Source organism: Carcharodon carcharias, chromosome 20 (assembly GCF_017639515.1).
Source record: "Carcharodon carcharias isolate sCarCar2 chromosome 20, sCarCar2.pri, whole genome shotgun sequence".
Classification (NCBI taxonomy): domain Eukaryota; kingdom Metazoa; phylum Chordata; class Chondrichthyes; order Lamniformes; family Lamnidae; genus Carcharodon; species Carcharodon carcharias.
Window position 1 is genome coordinate 27,063,886 of NC_054486.1, and position 17,882 is coordinate 27,081,767.

Below are 17,882 nucleotides of genomic sequence, written 5' to 3' on the forward strand. Positions count from 1 at the left end.
ATGGAGACAGACACAGTGAGGGAGAAGGAGACACAGACGCATTGACAGAGATGGAAACACAGACGCAGTGACAGATGGAGACACAGGCACTGAGAGGGAGATGGAGACACAGACGCAATGAGGGAGATGGAGATAGAGACACAGTGAGCGTGATGGAGAAACAGACGCAGTAAGGGAGATGGAGACACAGACGCAATGAGGGAGATGGAGACACAGACACAGTGAGGGAGATGGAGACAGAGATGCAGTGAGAGAGATGGAGACACAGGCACAGTGAGAGATATGGAGACAGACACGGTGAGGGAGACTGGTATACATTCACTGTGAGGGAGATGGAGATGCAGAAACAGTGAGAGAGGTGGAGACACAGACACGGCGAGGGAGACGGATACACAGACGCAGAGAGGGCGATGGTGAAACAGATGCGGTGAGCGAGATGGAGACACAGTCGCAGAAGAGAGAGACGGAGACACAGACACAGTGAGGGAGACGGAGACACAGACACAGTGAGTGAGACGGAGACACAGATGCAGTGAGAGAGATGGAGACCCAGACGCAATGAGGGAGATGGAGATAGAGACACAGTGAGCGTGATGGAGAAACAGACGCAGTTAGGGAGATGGAGACACAGACGCAATGAGGGAGATGGAGACACAGACACAGTGAGGGAGATTGGGATACATTCACTGTGAGGGAGATGGAGAAGCAGAAACAGTGAGAGAGATGGAGACACAGATACGGCGAGGGAGACGGATACACAAACGCGGAGAGGGCGATGGTGAAACAGATGCGGTGAGCGAGATGGAGACACAGTCGCAGTGAGAGAGACGGAGACACAGACACAGTGAGGGAGACGGAGACACAGACACAGTGAGTGAGACGGAGACACAGACACACTGAGGGAGACGGAGACACAGATGCAGTGAGAGAGATGGAGACACAGACGCAGTGAGGGAGAGAGAGACACAGACACAGTAAGACAGAAGGGGAAACAGACACGGTGAGGGAGACGGAGACACAGACACAGTGAGAGTGATGGAGACACTGACAAAGTGAGGGAGATGGAGACACAGTCCCAGTGAGAGAGATGGAGACACAGACAGAGTGACGGTAATGGAGACACAGACGCAGTGAGAGAGACGGAGACACAGACACAGTGAGGGAGATGGAGACAGTGACACAGTGAGAGAGAGGAGACACAGACGCAATGAAAGAAATGCAGAAACAGACACAGAGAGGGAGATGGTGACACAGACACATTGAGGGAGAAGTAGACACTGACGCAGTCAGAGAGATGGAGACACAGACACAGTGAGAGAGATGGAGACAGACACAGTGAGGGAGATGGAGACACAGACAGTGAGTGAGATGGAGACACAGACACAGTAAGAGAGATGGAGACACAGACACAGTGAGGGAGATGGAGACACAGATGCAGTGAGTGAGATGCAGACACAGTCTGTGAGGGAGATGGAGATACAGACGCAATGAGGGAGATGGAGACACAGACACAGCGAGGTTGATGGAGACACAGAAGCAGTGAGAGAGATGGAGACACAGACACAGTGAGGGAGATTGTGACGCAGACACATTGAGGGAAAGGGAGACACAGACGCAGTCAGAGAGATGGAGACACAGGCACAATGAGAGAGATGGAGGCACTGACACAGTGATGGAGATGGAGCCACAGACGCAGTGAGAGAGATGGAGGCACAGACACAATGAGAGAAATGTAGAAACAGACACTGTGAAGGTGATGGAGACACAGATACAGTGAGGGAGAGGGAGACATAGACACAGAGAGAGAGAAGGGGAGACAGATAAAGGGAGAGAGATGGAGATACAGACACAGTGAGGGAGATGGAGACACAGACACAGTGAGAAAGATGGAGACAGAAACAGTGAGGGAGAAGGAGACACAGACGCATTGAGAGAGATGGAGACACGGACACAGTGAGGGTGATGCAGACACAGTCTGTGAGGGAGATGGAGACACAGACGCAGTGATGGAGATGGAGACACAGACACAGTGAGGGAGATGGAGACACAGACAGTGAATGAGATGGAGACGGAGACACAGCAAGAGAGATGGAGACACAGACAGAGTGAGGGAGATGGAGACACAGGTGCAGTGAGGGAGATGCAGACACCGTCTGTGAGGGAGATGGAGACAGAGACGCAGTGAGGGAGATGGAGAAACAGACACAGTGAGAGAGACGGAGACAGACACAGTGAGGGAGAAGGAGACACAGACGCATAGACAGAGAAAGAGACACAGACGCAGTGACAGATGGAGACACAGGCACTGAGATGGAGATGGAGACACAGACGCAATTAGGGAGATGGAGATACAGACACAGTGAGCGTGATGGAGAAACAGACGCAGTAAGGGAGATGGAGACACAGACGCAATGAGGGAGATGGAGACACAGACACAGTGAGGGAGATGGAGACAGAGATGCAGTGAGAGAGATGGAGACATAGGCACAGTGAGAGATATGGAGACACAGACACGGTGAGGGAGAGTGGGATACATTCACTGTGAGGGAGATGGAGATGCAGAAACAGTGAAGGAGAGGAGACACAGACAGGGTGAGGGAGATGGACGCACAGACGCGGTGAGAGAGATGGAGACACAGACACGGCGAGGGAGACGGATACACAGATGCGGAGAGGGCGATGGTGAAACAGATGCTGTAAGCAAGATGGAGACACAGACGCAGTGAGAGAGACGGAGCCACAGACACAGTGAGGGAGACGGAGACACAGTCACAGTGAGTGAGATGGAGACACAGTCCCAGTGAGAGCGATGGAGACACAGACAGAGTGAGGGTAATGGAGACACAGACGCAGTGAGAGAGACGGAGACACAGACACAGTGAGGGAGATGGAGACAGTGACACAGAGAGAGAGATGGAGACACAAACGCAATGAAAGAAATGCAGACACAGACACAGAGAAGGAGATGGTGACACAGACACATTGAGGGAGAAGTAGACACTGACGCAGTCGGAGATGTGGAGACACAGACACAGGGAGAGAGATGGAGACAGACACAGTGAGGGAGATGGAGACAGAAACAGTGAGTGAGATGGAGACACAGACACATTAAGAGAGATGGAGACAAAGACACAGTGAGGGAGATGGAGACACAGATGCAGTGAGGGAGATGCAGACACAGTCTGTGAGGGAGATGGAAACACAGACGCTGTGAGGGAGATGGAGACACAGACACAGTGAGAGAGATGGAGACAGACAGTGTGGAAGAAGGAGACACAGATGCATTGAGAGAGATGGAGACACAGACGCAGTGACAGATGGAGACACAGGCAGTGAGAGAGAGATGGAGACACAGACGGAGTTAGGGAGATGGAGACACAGACGCAATGAGGGAGATGGAGACACAGGCAAAGTGAGGGTGATGGGGTCACAGACGCGTTAGGGAGATGGAGAGACAGACGCAATGAGGGAGAAGGAGACACAGAAGAATTGAGAGAGATGGAGACACAGACGCAGTGACAGATGGAGACACAGGCAGTGAGAGGGAGATGGAGACACAGACGCAGTTAGGGAGATGGAGACACAGACGCAATGAGGGAGATGGAGACACATACGCAGTGAGGGAGATGGAGACACAGACACAGTGAGAGAGATGGAAACACAGACACAGTGAGGGAGATGGAGACAGTGACACAGTGAGACTGATGGAGACACACACACAATGAAAGCAATGCAGACACAGACACATTGAGGGAGATGGAGACACAGACACATTGAGGGAGATGGAGACACAGACACAGTCAGAGTGATGGAGACACTGACACAGTGAGGGAGATGGAGACACAGACCCAGTGAGAGAGATGGAGACACAGACAGAGTGAGGGTAATGGAGACACAGACGCAGTGAGAGAGATGGAAACACAGACACAGTGAGGGAGATGGAGACAGTGACACAGTGAGACTGATGGAGACACACACACAATGAAAGCAATGCAGACACAGACACATTGAGGGAGATGGAGTAACAGACACATTGAGGGAGATGGAGACACAGACACATTGAGGGAGAAGTAGACACAGACGCAGTCAGAGAGATGGAGACACAGACACAGTGAGAGAGATGGAGACAACGACACAGTGATGGAGATGGAGAAACAGACGCAGTGAGAGAGATGGAGACACAGACACAATGAGAGAAATGTAGAAACAGACACTGTGAGCACGATGCATACTCAGACACAGTGAGGGAGTGGGAGACATAGACACAGAGAGAGAAGGGGACAGAGATAAAGGGAGAGAGATGGAGACACAGACACAGTGAGGGAGACGGAGACACAGACACAGTGAGAAAGATGGAGACAGACACAGTGAGGGAGATGGAGACACAGACAGTGAGTCAGATGGAGACACATACACAGTAAGAGAGATGGAGACACAGATGCTGTGAGGGAGATGCAGACACAGTCTGTGAGGGAGATGGAGACACAGGCGCAGTGAGGGAGACGGAGCCACAGACACAGTAAGAGAGATGGAGACACAGGCACAGTGAGAGAGATGGAGCCACTGACACAGTGATGGAGATGGAGTCACAGACGCAGTGAGAGAGATGGAGGCACAGACACAATGAGAGAAATGTAGAAACAGACACTGTGAAGGCGATGGAGACACAGACACAGTGAGGGAGAGGGAGACATAGACACAGAGAGAGAGAAGGGGACACAGATAAAGGGAGAGAGATGGAGACACAGACACAGTGAGGGAGACGGAGACACAGACACAGTGAGAAAGATGGAGACAGACACAGTGAGGGAGATGGAGACACAGACATTGAGTGAGATGGAGACACAGACACAGTAAGAGAGATGGAGACACAGAAACAGTGAGGGAGATGGAGACACAGATGCAGTGAGGGAGATGCAGAAAAAGTCTGTGAGGGAGATGGAGACACAGACGCAGTGAGGGAGACAGAGACACAAACACAGTGAGAGCGACGGAGACAGACACCTTGAGGGAGAAGGAGACACAGACACATTGAGAGAGTTGGAGACATGGAAGCAGTGAGGGAGATGCAGACACAGTCTGTGAGGGAGATGGAGACAGAGACGCAGTGAGGGAGATGGAGAAACAGACACAGTGAGAGAGACGGAGACAGACACAGTGAGGGAGAAGGAGACACAGACGCATAGACAGAGATGGAGACAAAATGCAGTGACAGATGGAGACATAGGCACTGAGAGGGAGATGGAGACACAGACGCAATTAGGGAGATGGAGATACAGACACAGTGAGCGTGATGGAGAAACAGACGCAGTAAGGGAGATGGAGACACAGACGCAATGAGGGAGATGGAGACACGGAGACAGTGAGGGAGGTGGAGACAGAGATGCAGTGAGAGAGATGGATGCACAGGCACAGTGAGAGATATGGAGACACAGACACGGTGAGGGAGATTGGGATACATTCACTGTGAGGGAGATGGAGATGCAGAAACAGTGAAGGAGATGGAGACACAGACAGGGTGAGGGAGATGGAGGCACAGACGCGGTGAGAGACATGGAGACACAGACACGGCGAGGGAGACGGATACACAGACGCGGAGAGGGAGATGGTGAAACAGATTTTGTGAGCAAGATGGAGACACAGACGCAGAGAGAGAGACAGAGACACAGACACAGAGAGGGAGATGGAGACACAGACACAGTGAGTGAGACGGAGACACAGACACACTGAGGGAGACGGAGACACAGACACAGTGAGAGAGATGGAGACACAGACGCAGTGAGGGAGACAGAGACACAGATACAGTTAGAGAGAAGGGGAAACAGACACGGTGAGGGAGACGGAGACACAGACACAGTGAGGGAGATGGAGACACAGACACAATGAGAGTGATGGAGACAGTGACAAAGTGAGGGAGATGGAGACACAGTCCCAGTGAGAGCGATGGAGACACAGACAGAGTGAGGGTAATGGAGACACAGACGCAGTGAGAGAGACGGAGACACAGACACAGTGAGAGAGATGGAGACAGTGACACAGTGAGAGAGATGGAGACACAGACGCAATGAAAGAAATGCAGACACAGACACAGAGAGGGAGATGGTGACACAGACAAATTGAGTTAGAAGTAGACACTGACGCAGTCAGAGAGATGGAGAAACAGACACAGGGAGAGAGATGGAGACAGACACAGTGAGGGAGATGGAGACACAGACAGTGAGTGAGATGGAGACACAGACACAGTAAGAGAGATGGAGACACAGAAACAGTGAGGGAGATGGAGACACAGATGCAGGGAGGGAGATGCAGACACAGTCTGTGAGGGAGATGGAAACACAGATGCTGTGAGGGAGATGGAGACACAGACACAGTGAGAGAGATGGAGACAGACACAGTGTGGGAGAAGGAGACACAGATGCATTGAGAGAGATGGAGACACAGAAGCAGTGACAGATGGAGACACAGGCAGTGAGAGGGAGATGGAGACACAGACAGAGTAAGGGAGATGGAGACACAGACGCAATGAGGGAGATGGAGACACAGGCACAGTGAGGGTGATGGGGTCACAGACGCAGTTAGGGAGATGGAGAGACAGACGCAATGAGGGAGAAGGAGACACAGATGCATTGAGAGAGATTGAGACACAGACGCAGTGACAGATGGAGACACAGGCAGTGAGAGGGAGATGGAGACACAGACGGAGTTAGGGAGATGGAGACACAGATGCAATGAGGGTGATGGAGACACAGGCACAGTGAGGGTGATGGGGACACAGATGCAGTTAGGGAGATGGAGGCACAGACGCAATGAGGGAGATGGAGACACATACGCAGTGAGGGAGATGGAGACACAGACACAGTGAGAGAGATGGAGACAGAGATGCAGTGAGAGAGATGGAGACACAGGCACAGTGAGAGATATGGAGACACAGACATGGTGAGGGAGATTGGAATACATTCACTGTGAGAGAGATGGAGATGCAGAAACAGTGAGGGAGATGGAGACACAGACAGGATGAGGGAGATGGAGACACAGATGCGGTGAGAGAGATGGAGACATAGACGCGGCGAGGGAGTTGGATACACAGACGCGGTGAGGGCGATGGTGAAACAGACGCGGTGAGCGAGATGGAGACACAGACGCTGTGAGAGAGATGGAGACACAGACAGAGTGAGGGAGATGGAGACACAGACAGAGTGAGTGAGATGGAGACACAGACACACTGAGGGAGACGGAGACACAGAAGCAGTGAGAGAGATTGAGACACAGACGCAGTGAGGGAGATGGAGACACAGACACAGTGAGGGTGATGGGGACACAGACGCAGTTAGGGAGATGGAGACACAGACGCATTGAGGGAGATGGAGACACATACGCAGTGAGGGAGATGGAGACACAGACACAGTGAGAGAGACGGAGACACAGACACAGTGAGTGAGACGGAGACTCAGACACAGTGAGTGAGACGGAGACACAGAGACACTGAGGGAGATGGAGACACAGACGCAGTGAGAGAGATGGAGACAGATGCAGTGTGGGAGATGAAATCACTGACACAGTGAAGGAGACAGAGACACAAAGACATGAGAGAGACGGGGACACAGACGGAGTGAGGGAGACGGAGACACAGACACAGTGAGGGAGATGGAGACACAGACACAGTGATAGTGATGGAGACACTGACACAGTGAGGGAGATGGAGACACAGACCCAGTGAGAGAGATGGAGACACAGACAGAGTGAGGGTAATGGAGACACTGACGCAGAGAGAGAGATGAAAACACAGACACAGTGAGGGAGATGGAGACAGTGACACAGTGAGAGTGATGGAGACACACACACAATGAAAGCAATGCAGACACAGACACAATGAGGGAGATGGAGACACAGACAAATTGAGGGAGAAGTAGACACAGACGCAGTCAGAGAGATGGAGACACAGACACAGTGAGAGAGATGAGACAACGACACAGTGAGGAAGATGGAGAAACAGACACTGTGAGCGCGATGCATACTCAGACACAGTGAGGCAGTGGGAGACATAGACACAGAGAGAGATGGGGACAGAGATCAAGGGAGAGAGATGGAGACACAGACACAGTGAGGGAGACGGAGACACAGACACAGTGAGAAAGATGGAGACAGACACAGTGAGGGAGATGGAGACACAGACAGTGAGTCAGATGGAGACACATACACAGTAAGAGAGATGGAGACACAGATGCTGTGAGGGAGATGCAGACACAGTCTGTGAGGGAGATGGAGACACAGGCGCAGTGAGGGAGACGGAGCCACAGACACAGTAAGAGAGATGGAGACACAGGTACAGTGAGAGAGATGGAGCCACTGACACAGTGATGGAGATGGAGTCACAGACGCAGTGAGAGAGATGGAGGCACAGACACAATGAGAGAAATGTAGAAACAGACACTGTGAAGGCGATGGAGACACAGACACAGTGAGGGAGAGGGAGACATAGACACAGAGAGAGAGAAGGGGACACAGATAAAGGGAGAGAGATGGAGACACAGACACAGTGAGGGAGACGGAGACACAGACACAGTGAGAGAGACGGAGACAGACACAGTGAGGGAGAAGGAGACACAGACGCATTGAGAGAGATGGAGACACGGACGCAGTGAGGGTGATGCAGACTCAGTCTGTGAGGGAGATGGAGACACAGACGCAGTGAGGGAGATGGAGACACAGACACAGTGAGAAAGATGGAGACAGACACAGTGAGGGAGATGGAGACACAGACAGTGAGTGAGATGGAGACACAGACACAGTAAGAGAGAGGGAGACACAGAAACAGTGAGGGAGATGGAGACACAGATGCAGTGAGGGAGATGCAGACACAGTCTGTGAGGGAGATGGAGACACAGACGCAGTGAGGGAGACAGAGACACAGACACAGTGAGAGCGACGGAGACAGACACCGTGAGGGAGAAGGAGACACAGACGCATTGAGAGAGTTGGAGACATGGACGCAGTGAGGGAGATGCAGACACAGTCTGTGAGGGAGATGGAGACACAGACGCAGTGAGGGAGACGGATACACAGACACAGTGAGAGAGACGGAGACAGACACAGTAAGGGAGAAGGAGACACAGACGCATTGAGAGAGATGGAGACACGGACGCAGTGAGGGTGATGCAGACTCAGTCTGTGAGGGAGATTGAGACACAGACGCAGTGAGGGAGACGGAGACACAGACACTGTGAGAAAGATGGAGACAGACACAGTGAGGGAGATGGAGACACAGACAGTGAATGAGATGGAGACGGAGACACAGCAAGAGAGATGGAGACACAGAGAGAGTGAGGGAGATGGAGACACAGGTGCAGTGAGGGAAATGCAGACACAGTCTGTGAGGGAGATGGAGACAGAGACGCAGTGAGGGAGATGGAGAAACAGACACAGTGAGAGAGACGGAGACAGACACAGTGAGGGAGAAGGAGAAACAGACGCATATACAGAGATGGAGACACAGACGCAGTGACAGATGGAGATACAGACACTGAGAGGGAGATGGAGACACAGACGCAATGAGGGCGATGGAGACACAGACACAGTGAGAGATATGGAGACACAGACACGGTGAGGGAGATTGGGATACATTAACTGTGAGGGAGATGGAGATGCAGAAACAGTGAAGGAGATGGAGAAACAGACGCGGTGAGAGAGATGGAGACACAGACATGGCGAGGGAGACGGATACACAGACGCGGAGAGGGCGATGGTGAAACAGATGCTGTGAGCGAGATGGAGACACAGACGCAGTGAGAGAGACAGAGACACAGACACAGTGAGGGAGATGGAGACACAGACAGAGTGAGTGAGACGGAGACACAGACACACTGAGGGAGACGGAGACACAGAGGCAGTGAGAGAGATGGAGACACAGACGCAGTGAGGGTGACAGAGACACAGACACAGTTAGAGAGAAGGGGAAACAGACACAGTGAGGGAGACGGAGACACAGACACAGTGAGGGAGATGGAGACACAGACACAGTGAGAGTGATGGAGACACTGACAAAGTGAGGAAGATGGATACACAGTCCCAGTGAGAGCGATGGAGACACAGACAGAGTGAGGGTAATGGAGACACAGACGCAGTGAGAGAGACAGAGACACAGACACAGTGAGGGAGATGGAGACAGTGACACAGTGAGAGAGATGGAGACACAGACGCAATGAAAGAAATGCAGACACAGACACAGAGAGGGAAATGGTGACACAGACACAATGAGGGAGAAGTAGACACTGACGCAGTCAGAGAGATGGAGACACAGACACAGGGAGAGAGATGGAGACACAGACGCAGTGAGGGAGACGGAGACACAGACACTGTGAGAAAGATGGAGACAGACACCATGAGGGAGATGGAGAAACAGACAGTGAGTGAGATGGAGACGGAGACACAGTAAGAGAGATGGAGACACAGACAGTGTGAGGGTGATGGAGACACAGGTGCAGTGAGGGAGATGCAGACACAGTCTGTGAGGGAGATGGAGACAGAGACGCAGTGAGGGAGATGGAGACACAGACACAGTGAGAGAGATGGAGACAGACACAGTGAGGGAGAAGGAGACACAGACGCATTGACAGAGATGGAAACACAGACGCAGTGACAGATGGAGACACAGGCACTGAGAGGGAGATGGAGACACAGACGCAATGAGGGAGATGGAGATAGAGACACAGTGAGCGTGATGGAGAAACAGACGCAGTGAGGGAGATGGAGACACAGACGCAATGAGGGAGATGGAGACACAGACACAGTGAGGGAGATGGAGACAGAGATGCAGTGAGAGAGATGGAGACACAGGCACAGTGAGAGATATGGAGACAGACACGGTGAGGGAGACTGGTATACATTCACTGTGAGGGAGATGGAGATGCAGAAACAGTGAGAGAGGTGGAGACACAGACACGGCGAGGGAGACGGATACACAGACGCAGAGAGGGCGATGGTGAAACAGATGCGGTGAGCGAGATGGAGACACAGTCGCAGAAGAGAGAGACGGAGACACAGACACAGTGAGGGAGACGGAGACACAGACACAGTGAGTGAGACGGAGACACAGATGCAGTGAGAGAGATGGAGACCCAGACGCAATGAGGGAGATGGAGATAGAGACACAGTGAGCGTGATGGAGAAACAGACGCAGTTAGGGAGATGGAGACACAGACGCAATGAGGGAGATGGAGACACAGACACAGTGAGGGAGATTGGGATACATTCACTGTGAGGGAGATGGAGAAGCAGAAACAGTGAGAGAGATGGAGACACAGACACGGCGAGGGAGACGGATACACAAACGCGGAGAGGGCGATGGTGAAACAGATGCGGTGAGCGAGATGGAGACACAGTCGCAGTGAGAGAGACGGAGACACAGACACAGTGAGGGAGACGGAGACACAGACACAGTGAGTGAGACGGAGACACAGACACACTGAGGGAGACGGAGACACAGATGCAGTGAGAGAGATGGAGACACAGACGCAGTGAGGGAGAGAGAGACACAGACACAGTAAGACAGAAGGGGAAACAGACACGGTGAGGGAGACGGAGACACAGACACAGTGAGAGTGATGGAGACACTGACAAAGTGAGGGAGATGGAGACACAGTCCCAGTGAGAGAGATGGAGACACAGACAGAGTGACGGTAATGGAGACACAGACGCAGTGAGAGAGACGGAGACACAGACACAGTGAGGGAGATGGAGACAGTGACACAGTGAGAGAGAGGAGACACAGACGCAATGAAAGAAATGCAGAAACAGACACAGAGAGGGAGATGGTGACACAGACACATTGAGGGAGAAGTAGACACTGACGCAGTCAGAGAGATGGAGACACAGACACAGTGAGAGAGATGGAGACAGACACAGTGAGGGAGATGGAGACACAGACAGTGAGTGAGATGGAGACACAGACACAGTAAGAGAGATGGAGACACAGACACAGTGAGGGAGATGGAGACACAGATGCAGTGAGTGAGATGCAGACACAGTCTGTGAGGGAGATGGAGATACAGACGCAATGAGGGAGATGGAGACACAGACACAGCGAGGTTGATGGAGACACAGAAGCAGTGAGAGAGATGGAGACACAGACACAGTGAGGGAGATTGTGACGCAGACACATTGAGGGAAAGGGAGACACAGACGCAGTCAGAGAGATGGAGACACAGGCACAATGAGAGAGATGGAGGCACTGACACAGTGATGGAGATGGAGCCACAGACGCAGTGAGAGAGATGGAAGCACAGACACAATGAGAGAAATGTAGAAACAGACACTGTGAAGGTGATGGAGACACAGATACAGTGAGGGAGAGGGAGACATAGACACAGAGAGAGAGAAGGGGAGACAGATAAAGGGAGAGAGATGGAGATACAGACACAGTGAGGGAGACGGAGACACAGACACAGTGAGAAAGATGGAGACAGAAACAGTGAGGGAGAAGGAGACACAGACGCATTGAGAGAGATGGAGACACGGACACAGTGAGGGTGATGCAGACACAGTCTGTGAGGGAGATGGAGACACAGACGCAGTGATGGAGATGGAGACACAGACACAGTGAGGGAGATGGAGACACAGACAGTGAATGAGATGGAGACGGAGACACAGCAAGAGAGATGGAGACACAGACAGAGTGAGGGAGATGGAGACACAGGTGCAGTGAGGGAGATGCAGACACCGTCTGTGAGGGAGATGGAGACAGAGACGCAGTGAGGGAGATGGAGAAACAGACACAGTGAGAGAGACGGAGACAGACACAGTGAGGGAGAAGGAGACACAGACGCATAGACAGAGAAAGAGACACAGACGCAGTGACAGATGGAGACACAGGCACTGAGATGGAGATGGAGACACAGACGCAATTAGGGAGATGGAGATACAGACACAGTGAGCGTGATGGAGAAACAGACGCAGTAAGGGAGATGGAGACACAGACGCAATGAGGGAGATGGAGACACAGACACAGTGAGGGAGATGGAGACAGAGATGCAGTGAGAGAGATGGAGACATAGGCACAGTGAGAGATATGGAGACACAGACACGGTGAGGGAGAGTGGGATACATTCACTGTGAGGGAGATGGAGATGCAGAAACAGTGAAGGAGAGGAGACACAGACAGGGTGAGGGAGATGGACGCACAGACGCGGTGAGAGAGATGGAGACACAGACACGGCGAGGGAGACGGATACACAGATGCGGAGAGGGCGATGGTGAAACAGATGCTGTAAGCAAGATGGAGACACAGACGCAGTGAGAGAGACGGAGCCACAGACACAGTGAGGGAGACGGAGACACAGTCACAGTGAGGGAGATGGAGACACAGTCCCAGTGAGAGCGATGGAGACACAGACAGAGTGAGGGTAATGGAGACACAGACGCAGTGAGAGAGACGGAGACACAGACACAGTGAGGGAGATGGAGACAGTGACACAGAGAGAGAGATGGAGACACAAACGCAATGAAAGAAATGCAGACACAGACACAGAGAAGGAGATGGTGACACAGACACATTGAGGGAGAAGTAGACACTGACGCAGTCGGAGATGTGGAGACACAGACACAGGGAGAGAGATGGAGACAGACACAGTGAGGGAGATGGAGACAGAAACAGTGAGTGAGATGGAGACACAGACACATTAAGAGAGATGGAGACAAAGACACAGTGAGGGAGATGGAGACACAGATGCAGTGAGGGAGATGCAGACACAGTCTGTGAGGGAGATGGAAACACAGACGCTGTGAGGGAGATGGAGACACAGACACAGTGAGAGAGATGGAGACAGACAGTGTGGAAGAAGGAGACACAGATGCATTGAGAGAGATGGAGACACAGGCAGTGAGAGAGAGATGGAGACACAGACGGAGTTAGGGAGATGGAGACACAGACGCAATGAGGGAGATGGAGACACAGGCAAAGTGAGGGTGATGGGGTCACAGACGCGTTAGGGAGATGGAGAGACAGACGCAATGAGGGAGAAGGAGACACAGAAGAATTGAGAGAGATGGAGACACAGACGCAGTGACAGATGGAGACACAGGCAGTGAGAGGGAGATGGAGACACAGACGCAGTTAGGGAGATGGAGACACAGACGCAATGAGGGAGATGGAGACACATACGCAGTGAGGGAGATGGAGACACAGACACAGTGAGAGAGATGGAAACACAGACACAGTGAGGGAGATGGAGACAGTGACACAGTGAGACTGATGGAGACACACACACAATGAAAGCAATGCAGACACAGACACATTGAGGGAGATGGAGACACAGACACATTGAGGGAGATGGAGACACAGACACAGTCAGAGTGATGGAGACACTGACACAGTGAGGGAGATGGAGACACAGACCCAGTGAGAGAGATGGAGACACAGACAGAGTGAGGGTAATGGAGACACAGACGCAGTGAGAGAGATGGAAACACAGACACAGTGAGGGAGATGGAGACAGTGACACAGTGAGACTGATGGAGACACACACACAATGAAAGCAATGCAGACACAGACACATTGAGGGAGATGGAGTAACAGACACATTGAGGGAGATGGAGACACAGACACATTGAGGGAGAAGTAGACACAGACGCAGTCAGAGAGATGGAGACACAGACACAGTGAGAGAGATGGAGACAACGACACAGTGATGGAGATGGAGAAACAGACGCAGTGAGAGAGATGGAGACACAGACACAATGAGAGAAATGTAGAAACAGACACTGTGAGCACGATGCATACTCAGACACAGTGAGGGAGTGGGAGACATAGACACAGAGAGAGAAGGGGACAGAGATAAAGGAAGAGAGATGGAGACACAGACACAGTGAGGGAGACGGAGACACAGACACAGTGAGAAAGATGGAGACAGACACAGTGAGGGAGATGGAGACACAGACAGTGAGTCAGATGGAGACACATACACAGTAAGAGAGATGGAGACACAGATGCTGTGAGGGAGATGCAGACACAGTCTGTGAGGGAGATGGAGACACAGGCGCAGTGAGGGAGACGGAGCCACAGACACAGTAAGAGAGATGGAGACACAGGCACAGTGAGAGAGATGGAGCCACTGACACAGTGATGGAGATGGAGTCACAGACGCAGTGAGAGAGATGGAGGCACAGACACAATGAGAGAAATGTAGAAACAGACACTGTGAAGGCGATGGAGACACAGACACAGTGAGGGAGAGGGAGACATAGACACAGAGAGAGAGAAGGGGACACAGATAAAGGGAGAGAGATGGAGACACAGACACAGTGAGGGAGACGGAGACACAGACACAGTGAGAAAGATGGAGACAGACACAGTGAGGGAGATGGAGACACAGACATTGAGTGAGATGGAGACACAGACACAGTAAGAGAGATGGAGACACAGAAACAGTGAGGGAGATGGAGACACAGATGCAGTGAGGGAGATGCAGAAAAAGTCTGTGAGGGAGATGGAGACACAGACGCAGTGAGGGAGACAGAGACACAAACACAGTGAGAGCGACGGAGACAGACACCTTGAGGGAGAAGGAGACACAGACACATTGAGAGAGTTGGAGACATGGAAGCAGTGAGGGAGATGCAGACACAGTCTGTGAGGGAGATGGAGACAGAGACGCAGTGAGGGAGATGGAGAAACAGACACAGTGAGAGAGACGGAGACAGACACAGTGAGGGAGAAGGAGACACAGACGCATAGACAGAGATGGAGACAAAATGCAGTGACAGATGGAGACATAGGCACTGAGAGGGAGATGGAGACACAGACGCAATTAGGGAGATGGAGATACAGACACAGTGAGCGTGATGGAGAAACAGACGCAGTAAGGGAGATGGAGACACAGACGCAATGAGGGAGATGGAGACACGGAGACAGTGAGGGAGGTGGAGACAGAGATGCAGTGAGAGAGATGGATGCACAGGCACAGTGAGAGATATGGAGACACAGACACGGTGAGGGAGATTGGGATACATTCACTGTGAGGGAGATGGAGATGCAGAAACAGTGAAGGAGATGGAGACACAGACAGGGTGAGGGAGATGGAGGCACAGACGCGGTGAGAGACATGGAGACACAGACACGGCGAGGGAGACGGATACACAGACGCGGAGAGGGAGATGGTGAAACAGATTTTGTGAGCAAGATGGAGACACAGACGCAGAGAGAGAGACAGAGACACAGACACAGAGAGGGAGATGGAGACACAGACACAGTGAGTGAGACGGAGACACAGACACACTGAGGGAGACGGAGACACAGACACAGTGAGAGAGATGGAGACACAGACGCAGTGAGGGAGACAGAGACACAGATACAGTTAGAGAGAAGGGGAAACAGACACGGTGAGGGAGACGGAGACACAGACACAGTGAGGGAGATGGAGACACAGACACAATGAGAGTGATGGAGACAGTGACAAAGTGAGGGAGATGGAGACACAGTCCCAGTGAGAGCGATGGAGACACAGACAGAGTGAGGGTAATGGAAACACAGACGCAGTGAGAGAGACGGAGACACAGACACAGTGAGAGAGATGGAGACAGTGACACAGTGAGAGAGATGGAGACACAGACGCAATGAAAGAAATGCAGACACAGACACAGAGAGGGAGATGGTGACACAGACAAATTGAGTTAGAAGTAGACACTGACGCAGTCAGAGAGATGGAGAAACAGACACAGGGAGAGAGATGGAGACAGACACAGTGAGGGAGATGGAGACACAGACAGTGAGTGAGATGGAGACACAGACACAGTAAGAGAGATGGAGACACAGAAACAGTGAGGGAGATGGAGACACAGATGCAGGGAGGGAGATGCAGACACAGTCTGTGAGGGAGATGGAAACACAGATGCTGTGAGGGAGATGGAGACACAGACACAGTGAGAGAGATGGAGACAGACACAGTGTGGGAGAAGGAGACACAGATGCATTGAGAGAGATGGAGACACAGAAGCAGTGACAGATGGAGACACAGGCAGTGAGAGGGAGATGGAGACACAGACAGAGTAAGGGAGATGGAGACACAGACGCAATGAGGGAGATGGAGACACAGGCACAGTGAGGGTGATGGGGTCACAGACGCAGTTAGGGAGATGGAGAGACAGACGCAATGAGGGAGAAGGAGACACAGATGCATTGAGAGAGATGGAGACACAGACGCAGTGACAGATGGAGACACAGGCAGTGAGAGGGAGATGGAGACACAGACGGAGTTAGGGAGATGGAGACACAGACGCAATGAGGGAGATGGAGACACAGGCACAGTGAGGGTGATGGGGACACAGACGCAGTTAGGGAGATGGAGGCACAGACGCAATGAGGGAGATGGAGACACATACGCAGTGAGGGAGATGGAGACACAGACACAGTGAGAGAGATGGAGACAGAGATGCAGTGAGAGAGATGGAGACACAGGCACAGTGAGAGATATGGAGACACAGACATGGTGAGGGAGATTGGAATACATTCACTGTGAGAGAGATGGAGATGCAGAAACAGTGAGGGAGATGGAGACACAGACAGGATGAGGGAGATGGAGACACAGATGCGGTGAGAGAGATGGAGACATAGACGCGGCGAGGGAGTTGGATACACAGACGCGGTGAGGGCGATGGTGAAACAGACGCGGTGAGCGAGATGGAGACACAGACGCTGTGAGAGAGATGGAGACACAGACAGAGTGAGGGAGATGGAGACACAGACAGAGTGAGTGAGATGGAGACACAGAAACACTGAGGGAGACGGAGACACAGAAGCAGTGAGAGAGATTGAGACACAGACGCAGTGAGGGAGATGGAGACACAGACACAGTGAGGGTGATGGGGACACAGACGCAGTTAGGGAGATGGAG